Genomic DNA, 16,214 nt, shown 5'->3' with positions numbered 1-16,214 from the left:
GCATCTGCTCTGCCGTCTGTGAGACAGCTTATGCCCTGCCCTGTCTTTCGGGAAAGTGAGAGGTGGCCCCATGGATAGAGCAGGGGAAACAAAGTGTTGTTGGAGACTCCGGACTGTGTGTGCTCACGACGCAACACCCGGGAAGGCTTAACTGCTGGAGGGGCGGCCTCTGGTGACAGCCAGCATGGCTCCAAGCTGACATCTTGCCTTCCTAAGTTCCGGCTCCACTGCCACCTGCCAGCTCCCACAGCCAGGCCAGTGGACGGGCAAGATCGGTGGGCTCTGAGCACCCACTGCGAGGGGAGTCCTCTGCCAAGGACCCCTGGTTCTTAGCAGGTGCTTGGAGAGAGGGTGTTTGCAGGGATTTGGTTAGCTGTTGATAGGAATTTGGGGAAGGGGAGGAACAGGAGGCTCTGAAGCCATGTGGCCCCTGCTTATATCCTCCCCAGCAGTAAAGAGAGAGTATAAGGAGCCTGTCTCCATCTGCTGCACCTCCTGCTCTCTGCCCACCTAGAGGTCCCCGGGCCACTCTGCACAGCCAGGCAGGAGGAAGGACTCCAGCTGTATCGTGTGCATTGGCAGAGGGACAGTGCCGCAGTGGGGGTGGGGTGCTCACCCTCCCTGGAAACTCAAATCGCTTCATGCTCGGGGCCTTTGCTGCTCCTCCTCCTCTGCCCGTGGGGCTTCTTAGTCTCCAGAGACCTAAGTTCATAGAGCTGGGCAAGATTGAGATCAGGGGACACCTAACCCAGCCAACTTGTCTCAGAGTTTCCAAGAAGACCCCCATGCAGGGGCAAGGGTACGGAATGTAAACTGAGTCACCATGGGGGATGCAGATCTGTGCTGCTGACATAAGCTGTGTATCTTCAGGGACGCGTTGACTCTGGGAGGGAGGCAGCTCTGGTGGACCTGCGATGCTGTGCAGCCAGGGCCTGTGGGAGATCACGTAGCGTTATTAAACATGTTGATAAATTCAGTCACACACGAGAGGAAACCGTCTGTGAATTGCAGCATTTCAGGAATCTGCTTCACAAACCTAACCTGGGCATAACAGAGTGGCAGCCTCCTGGAGTAGAACTGCGATCAAACAGAAAGCCATAGAAGCTCCCTTGGTGTAATGGTGATTGCCTCTTGCGAGGATCAGTGCATTTCCATTCCAAAAATTCTGGGTGACACACTCCGTGTGCCTCAGACCAGGGCACTGATGATGGGCCTCAGAGGATTGCAGTTCGGAGCAAGCCAGTCCGGGAGAAGGGGCTGGTGCCTGAGAACATGAGGATCTGCACACATGGTCACGTTGGGAGTGACTGAGAAGCCTCTCTCATTAGAACCGCATGATGCAACTGCACAGAGACACAGTGACCTTGTTCCACTTAAAAATCCAAGTGAACATCAAGGTCTGATGAAATCTTTCATCAGAAAATAACTTGCTTTGGTCTGCTGAGACCTAGAGGGGAGAGAGGATTTAGAATTCTTGGACCTTTCTGTGTCTTTGTAGATTGTTAATGCATTTATTAAGCCATTTCTAAGTGTGTCTATTGCTGGTGAGTGTTTCAACCTCGAATATCACTAAAATTCATTTTCTCTGCTTCAAGCCAGTGTTGAGGGGGAAATGCATATTCTGTGCCTTGCATGGTGAGCTTCTCTCCACCCCTCATTTTCTCTCCTCTTCTCCCTTCACCTCTGCCCATCAATGACTTTTCTTTCTCCCTCCCATCCTGCCCCGCTCTCCTCCTACCCTTGGTCTCTAATTACTTTCCCGCCCACACCCTCTCCACCCTCTTCTCTCTAAACAGATAGGAAACAGGGTCCTGGTGCTGTGTTTCTTCTCCACTCTGCGCCTCTGTGCTGTAGGTGAGGGAGAAGAGTCCAAGACAGTGTTTGAAATGCTCGAAGGGTAAGAGGAGGTTAGAGAAGAATATCAAGAGAGTTGCTCTATCAAAATACCGGACTCTGCAGGTTGGCAGATGCCCATCTCTGCAGGACAGTAGCTGATTGTATCTGAAGGGGCAAGAGCAAGTGAGCTTTAGCTCACACCCATCACGGTCAGCAAACAGGGTCTCAGGCAGCATAAAGGAGGAGCTTCATTCTTGTCATTTTTAAGCTGATATCAAGCGATTTATCTTCATGCCTGATAACAACACCTCCTGCAGCTACTTTGACCTTCAGCCATCTTCTGCCCTGGCCAAGTTTATGGTGAGGCCACTGATCTCTGGCACCTGGCACACAGGTGGCTCAGCTCTCTCACTGCACCCAATTATTTTCACCAGAAAACAAGGAAAACACCACGTGGATTCCCTCGGGATGAGATCAGGTGCACACTGCCTGCTCAATGGGTCCACCACCCACCACAGACTCCAGCCCAGTGTCGCAGCCGGCGGGGCGGCACCCACCGTTCTCCCACTCCAGACCCGATTTCACATCCACATGGAGCCTCGGTCAGGCGGTCTTCGGTCCCATAAAGGGAAGTAGAGACACAGATGGGTCACATGGCTACAAGAAGCTTCCAAACTGATGAGGATCAGGATCCTAGGGAGTTGCCAATTCCACTGCTCTGGAGCTGTGCAGGCTCCAGCAGAGGCTGTTACCAAATCCAGCAACCACAGATTTACACACCGTGGGATCTCCAGCAAGTAAGCGCACACGCTCTCAACACTTCAAGCCAAAAAAGGGAGGACAAGCACAGGAACACCGCCAGGCTCCCTGCAAACATAACGGGCCAGCCCTGAAGACCCCAGGAAGCGAAGTCTTCTTACGTTTTCAGAATTCAGGGCCATAAAGATGCCTGATGTAAACCCTCTTACGTACAGGTGAGGAAGTTGGGCTCAGAGAGGTACAGCAATTTGCCCAAATTTACACGGGGAATTAGGGCCTGTGATGGCATCAGAAACTCAATCACATAAACATTGGGTCATGGCTGCCTCTGCCGCACTCTGTGGGTGTCTCTATAGTGGAGATGGTATTGAGTTGTTCACTCAGGTCTTACTGAGCATGTGTGGAATACCAGAAACTCAGGCATTTCAGTGATGAGCAAATCAGTCTCTTCCCTCATGGAGCACAGTGTGTAGGACACACACTGTAAGCAAGTGAACGCTCACTCACTCAGTGAACGATGGACCCACTGTCCACTACCGAGGCCCCATGGAGACCAGCACAGGAGCAGTGCCTGGGTCCAAGGAGCCTCCTTCCATCAGGGGGTCTACGGGAGGAGTAGCCAGGCCAGGACTGGCAGGGAGAGCACCCCAGCAGGGGAGGGCCTGTGTGGAAACTACGGGGCAGAGGAAGACTTTGAGCAGCTAAAGGGGTCAGTGTGGAGGGACTGGGCAGTGCAGGGTGTGGTATCAGGGGAACCTGGGGGGCAAGCAGGGGCCATGGCTCCCAGGAGCTTCTGGAACAGGTGAAGAAGTTTGAATTAAATACAAAATGCCACAGGATGCTACTGATGAATCATAAGCAGAAACAATGTTATATAACATATGTTCTTAAAGATCACATGTTTGTATGTGACTGTATGTGCATGAGTGTGTGAGTGTGTGATTGTGTGCATGTGTGAGTGTGTGGCCATGGGTGTGGAAGTGAGTATGAGTGTATGCCGTGCTGTGTATGTGTGTGGTAGTGTGCATGTGAATGAGTGTGTGTGAGTGTGTGATTGTGTGCAGGTGGAATAGAGTGGAGGGAAGCAGGAATGTGAGCAGGGTGTGTATCGGGCAGGCTGACACTGACTGTGGTCACATCTAGACGAGAGGTGTCTGTGGCTGAGAGTCAGATGGTTGCCATAAACAAAGAGGTAAGGAGAGATTCAAGGTATACTTTGAAAGTGAAATGGTCAAGGCTGAGAGATATGTTTAAACTGAGTGATAAGACAAAGGGTGGTGTGAATGGTAAGTCCTACATTTATGGACTCAAGCAACTGGTTGGGTAGTGGTGCCGTTTACTAAGATAAACAAGACTTCAGTGAGAACAGGCTGGTGAGAGAAGGCGGCATTTGGGACACCTTCTCTGGGGGTGCCTGTGAGCTCTTTGAGAGGGTCTGCAGGGTGGGCCATCTGAAGAGGGTGGGTCTGGTCTGGAGGTGAGGCTCTGGGCACTGTTGGCAGGTGGATGATCCAGATGCCACAGCGGGAATGACATCACCCAGGGAAAGTCATGGTGTGGGATGTGGATTCAGGAATGACATCACCCAGGGAAAGGCATGGTGTGGGGTGTGGGTTATATGCTGTCCTCCTGTCCTGAAGAGGCCAAGCTTTTCCTTAGAGAGCCTGGTGCCCGCTTTGACTTCCCAACATAATTGTGTGTTATTTAAACACTGCCTCCATCTCCACTCTGGTGGTGATGCTACCCTGCCTCAAACCTCTGAACTGTAGCAGGTCAGGTGGCAGGTCAAGGAAAGGACCTGCCATTTCATTGAGGTAAAATTGACATTTACAACTCTATGTATTTAAAGTGTGCAGCATGATGTTTTATGTAGACATATATTGTGAAATGATTACCACAATCAAGCAAATTAACATATCCTTCACCTCACGGGTACTTGTGTGTGTGTGTGTGTGTGTGTGTGTGTGTAGTGAGAATACTTGAGATCAACTCTTTCCAAGTTCCAAGTGTCAAACACATTATTAACTAGAGTCCCCACGCTGTACACTAGGTCTCCAGAACTGACTCATCTTATACCTGCAAGTTTGTGTCCTTTGACCTTTGACCATCATCTCCCTGTTTCCCCTACCGCCAGCTCTTGGTGGCTTTCATTCTACTCTATTTCAATGATTCCAACTTTTCTAGATTCTACATATAAGTGAGATCATGTAGTATGTGATTTTCTGTGCTTGCTTTATTTGGTTTAACATAATGTCTTCTAGGTTTATCTATGTCATTGCGAATGGCAAGATTTTCTTCTTGTTAAGGCTGAAAGATATTTTAGTACGTGTGTCTGTGTGTGTGTGTGTGTGTGTGTATCACATATGCTGAATCCATTCATCTGCCAACCTATGGAATAAAAGACATCATTTTCCAACCATATATCTGAAAGGGGGTTAATATTTTAAATAAATGAGAAACTCATACAGCTTAGTAGCAAAATAATAAGAATAATAACCTGATTAAAAATGGGCAAAGGACCTGAATAGACATTTTTCCAAAGAAGACATACAAATGGGCAACAGGTATATGAAAAAGTCCTCAACTAATCATCAGGGAAATGCAAATTAAAACCGCAAACAGTTATCACCCTCGCACCTGTTAGGATGGCAATTATGAAAAAGTCCAAAGGTAACCTGTGCTGGTGAGGATGCAGAGAAGAGTGAACCCTTATACACTATGGGTGGGAATGTAAATTAGTAGAGCCAGGATGAAAACAGCCTGAAGGTTCCTGAGGAAATGACAAACAGAGCTTCGATATGATCCAGCAGGTCTCACTTCTGGGGACGAACCTACAGGAAAGGAGGTCAGTGGGTAGAAGAGCTGCCTGCCCTCCCATGTCCACTGCAGCACTGCTCACCGTAGCCAAGACAGGGAAACAACCCAAGTGTCCCTCAGCAGAGGTCATTTGTTTTTAAAGTTAATAGGCCACACCTGGCCACAACATTGTTTTACTTTAAAAAAAAAAAAACCACCTTCTAGGGCAGGTGAAATCTGGGTGTACTCACATCTCACATTGGCACAGAGTGCTCCACTGCAGAACGTGTGAACTCGGCAGCTCAGGACAACCCACAATTATTCTATGAAAATGGCTGACCGAATAACTATACATTTAAGCAAGTCTCAGCCCCACTGTGTCTCAACCCCTACTGCCTGTGCTGTCGTTAAGAGGAACTGTCCTAAGTCACTCTACCCCGTTTTGCCCAGAACCCTCCTGGTGACAGGCAGCCTCAGTGCTTTCTTCCTCGCTTTCTTCCCTTACAGAGTTCAAATCTCACGTCTTTAGGTTTGTTCAGAACTAACCAGCAAAACTGCACCCAACTGTTTTCCTAACATCTTCCACGTGCAGCAATATGTATCACAAGGAAAGAGATTCCTGAATGTACAACCGAGTCACACCATGTACAAAGCTGCACACCCTAAAATCTGCCCGCTCCCTGTAGTAGCTGCTCCTGCAGCTCTCGCTGTGGGCTCGCATGGCCACTTCAACTGTCTAAACAGAAATATTTGCATCCCCAGTTCCACTCCTTTAGCTCCTGCACAGTGAGAAAGAAACAGTGAGTCAAACATGAAATCCATTAATATATTAATTCAGCTCAACAAGCAAAACCCATGAGCACCCAGCTCAGCAGAGCCTACCAGGCATGACTAATCAGATCCCTAGCTGAAGCGACGCTCTCTTCCTCGGTCCTCTCTGGAAGTGTGCTGGTTATGCAGCTTCTTCCTCCGAGCTCAGGAGACTCCGAAAAATGCAGTTTAAAGGGATGTAAATTAGGAAAATGTAAATACCCCTGGCTCCCTCACACAGGACTAGGTTTCGTGGTGGGGGAAGTTGCTTTACCTCATCGAGTCTTGGTTTTCTCATCAGTGATGACTTGCAGTATTTTGTGTGAAGTCCCAGGGCCCTGGCCCCACTACAAGGAGCTCGAATTTAGCAGGTCTGCAGTGGGCCTGGGCAGCTGTAGGTTTAAAAGTTGCACAGTGACTGTGATGCTACCCAGCTGAATGGCATCAGCTTAGCTCATGGCTTCTCAGATGCGAGGTGCAGACTCCGATTCAATATCTTTAATGTAGGCTCTGAGGTTCTACATTTCTAACAAGCTCCTGGAGGGGCCAGTGCTGCTGGCACGTGGACAACTCTTTGAGTACCCAGGTTCCAGGTCTGTGGCTCCCGGTCTTGGCTGCACTTCAGATTGGGCCAGTCCCTCCTGACTGGATAAAATCTTATGGGACTGTTGGTCAGGAATCCCTACCCTAGCCAAGCTGCAGCAGTGTGACTCAAGCTGGCTGATTATCTGGATCCTCTGTGAAAGTTGATCCTGGTGCTCAGTGACTCAAAGACTGTGGAAAGTCAGAGTTCATGAATCCAGATTACAATGACGTGTGAGACTGTTCCTGGTCCCCAAGATTCAATTCCCAGAGCTATTATGGCTTATTAGGTACAGGTGCAATTTTCCTTTTGTAAGATGCTCCATATTATTCCAAATATGGCCTTTTTTATTTGTGGAAAAGTATCTTTTTGCCACTGACAATTAAAGAAACATAACTGATATTTCTGTAAGATGTAACATCCCATAATTCTGCTCTCCCTGCATCAACCTGCATGTTAGGGTTATCTTCCTTATGGGGAAGAGGTGATAGCAACCACCTGCCTGGCCCCACACCTCCACCCTCACCTGAAACCCCAGGCCTGGAGAACACACTTGTCACCTCCCCTGCCTTGTGTTTGAGTTTGTCGCTCCATAAAGAAGCACTCTAAGGCTGGGTGTTGATAAAATGACTCCACTGATGGAGGCAAAACTCCTGCCCAGCTGCCTCTCGCTTCTGGGAAGGACTGGCCATGGTCAAATTGTGAAGCAGCAAAGGCTTAAAGAAGGCCCTTTCTTCATTCTTTTCTTTCAGTTATTTGTTCAGTTTTCATCTCCAGCCTCCTCAGCATTTGTCTGATAGGAACCTATTGATGAAATGTGTCCCAAAACCCTTCACCAAAGAACAATTTATCCGTCTAGATCTTCAGTCCTGTCTGCTTTCTAATATGACCAATAGACAATCCAATTGTGTAGTCAGTATTGGCTATTGACATCAACAGCCAATAACAGCTTAATTACTCACTGTCCTGAGGCTGTGTGCTCTGATCCAGAGAAGGATTCTAGCAGTGGGTTTTAGGCACGTTTCCCAGTATCAGTCAGTGCCTGGGAGAAACTTAGGACTCTTATTGCTCTCCCCCTTGCTTTTCCACGTGGCCCATATAGACACTTTATTACTAATCAAGGGTGAGTTGGGTGGCAAGTAATAACACTGCCCATCCCACATGATTTTCTTACAATGTAAGCTTAACGCACCAGCTGTGGAATGATGATGTCTGTCCCCTCTCATTCAGTCCGGCTGGATCTTTGCGACTGCCCTGATTAACGGAGTACAATGAGAAGGACATGATTTTACTTCCAAGGCTAGCATGCAAAAGGTGATATGGCTTCAGCCTGGTTCTCTTGGGATGTTCACTCTTAGAAGAAATTTGAAGAAGCCGAAACAGCCACATGGAGAAGCCACACACAGATATTCTGGCTGGCAGCCCAGCAGAGGTCCCAGCCAACAGCTAACATCAACGGCCATGTGAAGAAGTGTGCCTGCAGGGGGTTTCAGACCCCAGCTGCCAAGCTGCCTCCAGCCTCCCGGTCTTCCAAGCTGAGGAAGCGGACAGTGTGGAGCAGAGATAAGCCACCCTACAGTGCTGTTCTCAGATCCCTGGCTCGCAGAACCCAAGAGCACTATAAAACACTTGCTATTTCTCATTGCCAAGTTTGGGGTTGCTTGTGGCATCAGGGACAGGAAATTCCAAGCTCTCGGGCAATGCTTAGTCATACTGTCCTGGGTTTGTTTTCAGAGAAAAGACATGACAGAGTGGCCCCTTTTCTCTCTTACCTCTCCAGTGACTGCAGCGAGAAGTGCCAAGGGCCAGGCAGGCTTTCTCTCTGAAAGTTCTCTCTTCCTAATACAGCAACCAGGCTTGGCTGGTTTTGTGCTGAGCACTGCAGACAAGCAGGGTCCCTTGTGCTGTGACTCTATTTCCTCCTGCTATTGTAGGAATTCTCTGGCCTGGTTGATGGAGTTAAGCTTAAGGTCTGGTTGTGAGTGCATAAAAAGGAATATACTGTCCAGCACTTGGTTCTAAGCTCTGAGCTGCCATACGCATATTCTCATAAATTCTCATGAAGAATTTCCCATTGAGTCCAACCTAGTTTAATGGAATTCTGTGTGGAGGCTTGGAACCAAAGCCCCAATTAATAATAAAATGTTACTTTGCTTTCCTTTGCGAGTTTAGCCTATGCATGTATTTTCCTCAGAGAGCCCACGGAGGAGAGAGAGGTGGCTAAAACAAGAAAAGATCTGTGGATGACTGCGTCTCCCGGGCAAAAGACCACTCTGATAGCTTCCATGAGAGCTCCCTGGGGCATCCATGGAGAAGATATTTTTGAGGGAGAAATCCCCAATGCTTCTTGAATCTTGCAGCCCACACAGGGATTTCCTACAAGCAAACCCAGCCTTGAGCTATAAAGATCTGATCACTTTCCTGGGTGAAGACAGCAGACTGACTCAGTTATTCTGTGGATAGGTGACTTGATCAATGAGTTGGTGAGAGTTCTAAGATGTGTCTTTCAGGCACATCTCAGATTTGTAAAATTATTATTTATTTATTTAATTAATTTTTTTTTTGAGATGGAGACTCACTCTGTCACCCAGGCTGGAGTGCAGTGGCACAATCTTGGCTCACTGCAACCTCCACCTCCCAGGTTCAAATGATTCTCCTGTCTCAGCCTCCTGAGTAGCTGGGATTACAGGCACCTGCCACCATGCCCGGCTAATCTTTGTATTTTTACTAGAGACAGGGTTTCACCATATTGGCTGGGCTGGTCTCCAACTCCTGACCTCAGGTGATCCACCTGCCTCAGCCTCCCAAATTGCTGGGATTATAGGCATGAACCACTGTGCCTGGCCTCAGATTTGTAAGATAATTTAAACAAGACTCAGTGTCTCTGCATCTCACATTGGTTGTATATTGCATTAAAATGGTGATAATTCTCCCCTAATCAAACTGTGCCCATATACTGGCAAGGACATTAATGTTATGAAGACAAGAAGTAGCTGAAAAATAAAGAGACAATAGCCACGAGACAGACCCAGAGGTCAGGTAGGGCAGGGTTGCCGTGAGGACACGGCTCATCCCACAGGGCCTGGGAACTTGTGGTCACAGCAGTGCAAGGTCCTGTTCTCTCCTCCACAGGGACAGACAGGCCACCAGCCTGACAGAGACAGCATTAGGGGGCAGCTGCCAGGAACAAGCAGGGATTGCACTAGAATTTCTCAAAACCTGTCTCACAGAATACAAGTTTTATTAAAAACTACTACATGAAGATTCTGTGTTCAAGTGAGTTTTGGAATGAGGAAGATCTGCAGCCAGCTTCACATGTAGATTTCTCCAGAGGATTTGGCCACAGACATTTAATTCTGGGAAACTTAAAGGAATGCTGATCATCTCAAGGTGTTAAAAATAAATTTCGCTGAATGGTGGAATTATAGTTAATTTGCATTTTTTCCTTTTGTTTATCTGTGAATCACATATTTTGCATAATGACTATATATTGCTTTTGTGGTGGAGAAAATATTTTAATGCAATGAAAACTCCGTTCTACCTGAGGTCAGGCAGATCTGCAGAACAGTGGACAGAGTGGGAAGGTGGGAATAGAGCGGTTCCTCCCTGCGGAGGAGGAGGGAAACCCAGGCTGGACCCAGGCAGGGTCTGAACCTCCAGTGAAGACATGAGGGACTGGGTTGGGCACAGCACAGTGCAGGGCCTGCTTGCTTTCCTCTCCTCACACCCTGCTTGTATATTCCATTTCCTTTCAGGACAAGGAGCTCCAAGCAGGAACGGTGCAGGAAGAGCTCAGGACGGATCTTGCCACCTCCATCTTAGTCAGAGGCTTTCCCTGAGCTCAGGAGCCAAGCTTCTCAGACCCATTCTTGCACACGGCAAATTTTTAATCCATTGCTAGGGGCCACTAATCCCACACTGAATTTAGAGAAACAAACAGGAATAGATGCTTTTTTAAATACTTACCAACATTCATAGTTCTTCTCTGATTTTGAAAAACATAATTAAAAATAAAACACTTGGGATCATGCAGCGAAGATACTTTATGGGAATATTTATTATGCAAATAACTAAATTAATTACATACATTTGCATCCTATTAAGCATTGAAAAGTAAAGCAGCTTTAATAGACTTAAATCTACTTTTACCAAAATGATCTTAGCTGGCAGGAAGAGTTAGGGAAAGATTAATTTGGATTGAGATTTTCCATCCTGCTTAGGAATTCTAAAGTTCTATAGAATGAAAGTTTTTCTTGACAATAATTTTTAAATCATAAAAATGAAAGAAATGTTATTAGAAGTCCTACAACTACACCACCAACTTCAATGTCCTAATGTAGTTATATCCATACTGCTTTTCCAATACCCTGCAAATATCGGTTAACTGCTTTTCCAATACCCTGCAAACATCGGTTAATGTAGTTATCCATACTGCTTTTCCAATACCCTGCAAACATCGGTTAACTGCTTTTCCAATACCCTGCAAACATCGGTTAACTGCTTTTCCAATACCCTGCAAACATCGGTTAATATAGTTATCCATACTGCTTTTCCAATACCCTGCAAACATTGGTTAACTGCTTTTCCAATACCCTGCAAACATCGGTTAATGTAGTTATCCATACTGCTTTTCCAATACCCTGCAAACATCGGTTATGGATTTATATAGGTTTTCTCTACTAAATTATGTCTTACAGACATTATTAAAACAGTATTTTTGCTAAAAATCTGTGAATTTTGTGTAAGAGTAAGGTCCCAAGATTTTCTAAAGTTTGAAAGACAGTCCTGCTCTGGAGTCATCCTCTGGGCTTGACGCGATGGTGCCCACTGAACACGTCCAGCCTGCTGGGGCTGGAGCTCCTGTCTCAGTCTAACCCTGCCCAGTAAGGAGCTGACTCAGCCCACACTGCTCAGGCGGCCCTGGGGCCCTCTGGGCTTGCAGGTATTCCTGCCCTCGGCGGGGGCCAGCCCAGGCTTCGGTGATGCGGTCTCCTCTCCAGAGGGCACTCTCGGGCCTCTCTCAGAACTTCTCCACCCCACGCACGCTGCTGCCCACACCGCCTTTCAGGGAAGCAGCGCAGATACCTCCCATCTTCTTTCCTACACCTCAGCTTTGCTCCCTTCCCCTTTTACTCTACACACCATGGCAATTTTCACCCCTTTTTGGACAAAAAGTTCCTGACAGGACTTAACCTCCCTGGCACTTAAAATCTGAACTCGAACCCACGTTATTTGCAACAGAAAGAAAAGTGCTTTTATCTGTCCTTTCAGATAAATTATTTATTTATGTTTTTCTTTATAGCACCACAGTTCGGATTTGCTGGATTTGGAGACAAAATCCAGGTTTGAATTGTGATTCTATTTCTTACCGCCCCGCGGCCTGGGGCAGCCAGGTCAGCTCTCTGAGCCCCGTGGTCTCCATTGCTGAATGAGAATGCCCACCTCCACTCAGAACCAGCCAGTGTGGTGCCAGCAACCCACCTAACACAGGCAAAGAGGATTTCTTAATGAAAACATTTTGTCTTGCACAAAACAATACTCAATTTAAGAAACAGCAAATGCAGAAAAGGAAAGAGAGAATTAGAAAACTATAGAAAGAGCTCAGTGCATGGCAAGAGTTTAATGAATATTAGTTCTTCCCATTTAGTCTTGCTTTCCAACCCAATAAGCGCGCTTCGAAAGACAGAGAAGAAAGAGGGATTACGGCAAAAGCAGTGATAAGAGTTTCTGGCATCTTCACAGATCAAGCATCTTGGTCTGCAAGCAGTTTTGTCTGAACAAAGGGTTAGGAGCCAAAGTTTGGAGTGGTGAGAGCCGTGGGGCCCATGTTAGGCTGAGGACAAGTGTGCATATGGGTGGCAGGTGGTTTTGCCCAGAATGAACTGGAGGGTGGTGACCCTGGATCTGGCAGTGAAGCGGCGGTGTCTGCTCAGCAGGAGCAGGAGGTGTGGAGCCACTTCGTCACACTCTCAGCTGCACGGCTTTGGGCCACAGCCTGTAGACGCTGGTGGAATCTGCTCAGAGCTTTGAGGAAAGGATTCCCAGAGCCAAGCTATGAATGGGACTAGGAAGTGAGCGACCAAGAACAGCTGCTCTTCACCTCCACGGGCAGGGTGGGGCGGGTTAGGGAGCTGAGATTTGCTAAAAGCCAGGCTGAAGGTGATGCAATGCCTGCACCATGGCCCGGAGCAGAACCACAGGTTCTTTTTGGTTTCTGTGTAACTCTTGCCAAATTTACAATAAACCCTGCGAATCTGCTGGAGCCTCTCTCTTTCTTTCCCAACTTTCCAATGACCTGTCTTGAAACTCCTTCCCTGATTCTCTGCTGCTCTTTTCCCTGTTCCTCCTGCTCCCTTTTTCTTTTCAGCTTCCTCTCCAACCATGTTCCTCTCTATTCTTTTTCTTTTTGCTACCCTGCATGGTGAATATTTGTTATTTTCCTGCTCAGCAGAACCTGCTCTCCCCACTCTTTGCCCATGAGTGGGTGAGCGGGGCTGACCTTAGCACCTGGTGATGTCACTTGAGAACCTAGTTGGCTGAGCCCAGACTTATTAAGTGGTCAAGTCAATAAACGCCCATTATCATGTTTAAGCGGCTTGTGGTTGGGTTTTCCTGCTTGGCACCAAGAGGCCTGAGTCATTTGCATCCTCGGGACCGGCCCCTGCCCCATCTCCAGCGTACACCTCACCCCATTCCCGCCCCTAAACTGCAGTCAGGCTGAGGTGCTGACAGGCTGCCCCCGTGCCACGCCACTGCCACCCCTCAGTAGGTCGCTGCCCTCCTGGCACTTCTTGGTGTCATGGTTTTCTGAGCCACAGTGCTATTCTAATTGTGAGGCAGTGGCATCTGCCTGGCTTCCTCGCCAGCCCCAGCCCCTGCCGTGGGGGGCTCTGCCTAAGCTCTGAGGGCAGGCGGGGCACCCTGCTCCTGGCACAAGCACTATTCCCACCTCACCTCTTCGTTGCTTCCAGCTTCCCCTTGCTTTGATCCCCTCCCCTTCTCCTGCTTCCTATTGGTCAACTCTTCTCCCAGGGCCTCCTAGGGCCTAGGTCTGAGCAGTGGAGACCTCCATGAGCAGGCAGAGGGCAGCCAGGCAGGCTCCATCCAGAAGCGAACAGGCCTGGACCAGATGCAGATTCTCCCAGGCTCTGCAGGGCCTGGCAGGGAAACTGCTGCTCCTGAGCTGCCTTCAGGGGAGTCCTCAGAATAAGGGGATCTATCAACAGGCAGAGCAGTGTTTACGAAGGCAGTTATGATCTCATCACTGTCCTCAAGGAGCTTCAGGTTCAGGAAGGAAAAACAAGCCACCTGCGAAGCAGAACTCTGTGATCACCTGACGAGCAGGGAGGAGCCCCCCCCAGATACCACAGAGACAGGGAGCACTGGGAGGGAGAAGCGGGGCCAGGCTGGGGAGACCTGCAGAATGGGGCGGGGCTTCCGGTTTCAATGCTTACTCGCTGAGTGGCCTTGGACAAGTTATTTCATCTGCCTCAGCCTTACTTTCCTCATCTGTAACATGAAAATGCCAAATATACCAGCACCTGGATTGCCACGAGGATGAGAGGGTTACAGTGCGTATGGTCCTGAAACAGTGGTGTCCCTGTAACCACCCCGCCGTTACCCAACCTCTGGTCTTCAAATTGACCCTATAAGGCAGGTATTTTTATGTTCGCTTTGCAGATGAGAAAACCAAAGCTCTGTGTAATGACACATCTGGGAAATGTGAGGCCAGGTTTCAAATCCAGGTGTGTCTGGGTCAAACCTGAGCGTTCCCTCCAGCCCTGCTGACCGCTCTCTGCATGTGATCTTGGCTGGGGTCAGTGTCTGGCAAGCACACTGTCTGGCTGGCTCAGGCCTTTTGCCCCAGCTGTGGCCTTCACCCCCAACTAATTAACTAACTGACAAGCTGTTTATAAAGCTGCACTCCTGGTGACGTTGTTGGTGGCCGTGATAATCATCCTGTTTTTCCACTTATTCAGCCACCTTCTGAAGGGTCTTTTTATGAGACCCTTTTATGGATTATCATTGTTCTGGGCAAATGCAAATGCAAATGAAGCCTCAAAGTGCTCGATGCTGTCTGCTGAAATGTGTTTTATAAGATAAGATAATACATTTTTTTCCACAAACCAAAATAAACTAGTGTAAATGACAATGGAACTAGAAAAGCTTTGCTCTTTATAAAAAGGGACGTGTGAGATTCTTTGAAACTGAATGCTGGCGGAGTCTGTACTCTATGACCCTGGCTGAAGAGATGCTGTTCTTTTAAGCGAGGGTTTTCTTTTTGGAAGAGGCTTTTTGAGCATGGAACAGCGAAGCCCAGGATGGGAACTGAGAAAGGTCACCGAAGTGTAGACACCCTGGCCTCAGTCTCTGGAGTTCAAAAAGGCTGCGGTCAATTGTTGGAATTTCTTTTCACATGAAGAAATCTACATTCTGTGTAAATAAATCACTTTAAAAATGTGTGTGTTGTCTTAGTTACACAGACATTTCTATAAAAGTACTTGTAATTGTGTCTAAAAGACTGAAACCATTTAAAAAACACCTTGAAAAATATTTTTCTCTGCCTGGTTCAGTGAACAGTTCCTACAGGCCCCTTTTCTCTCTCTATTGGAAAATAATAATCCCAGATTTTGTGCCAATCCGTCCACTAATCTAAACCATGGCTCTTCTGTGAGCCGCGCACTCATGCCCTTCCTCCCTTTAATCCCAGGCCCCTGCTGGGACGGCCGCGCTGCTCCTCCACCTTGGTGGTTGCAGCCCTGCCTGTGAGTCATTCTTCTGACTCCGCTGCACCCAGCCTGGTGGTTTACAATAAACTCCTCCATTCTCAGAGTCCAGGGAGGCAATGGGAGGAGAAGGGGTCTGCACAAAGAAGCCAGGCAAGAGGCTCATATGCTTGTATGTCATTAGATGAGAAACACACCCCCAAGCTGGGTGTGCAGAGTCCGAACCACATGCTGCTCTCTGTGTATACATGGAGAGTATCCTCAGCTTGCCAGAACCCTGACCCCACCCCCAGGCCCCACTGTGGAAGATCCATCCACGGACGATCATGGTCCAAACCAGCTCCTCACTTGAGCTTCCCTTCCCCGCACTCTTGTCAAATTGCACCAGGGTTCCCTATGAATCGCTGATGTTTCCCTAGCACTGATTACATGGTCTCCTGGAGGGAGAATAGGTTTAGGAAAGTACATCTTTAAAAATGTTCAGGATAGAAGTCCAGGCAGAAGACATTCATAAGGGGGTCACCAGCAACATAAATAAGCCAAAACAGTACTGGGACTCCCTAAACTGAGAGTGCTCTTTGGATATAGCTCTGGTTTTCAACAGGTGATGGCCAGGGTGCTGGCAGGCAGCAGCGAAGCTAGCACTCAGGCCTTCTTCCCCACGCCTGAAGCCCCCAAGACCACTTCCAGCCCCCACCTGATCA

This window comes from Pongo pygmaeus, chromosome 9 (assembly GCF_028885625.2).
Source record: "Pongo pygmaeus isolate AG05252 chromosome 9, NHGRI_mPonPyg2-v2.0_pri, whole genome shotgun sequence".
Classification (NCBI taxonomy): domain Eukaryota; kingdom Metazoa; phylum Chordata; class Mammalia; order Primates; family Hominidae; genus Pongo; species Pongo pygmaeus.
The sequence above is the reverse complement of the archived record's forward strand: the minus strand, read 5'-3'. Positions refer to the sequence as shown.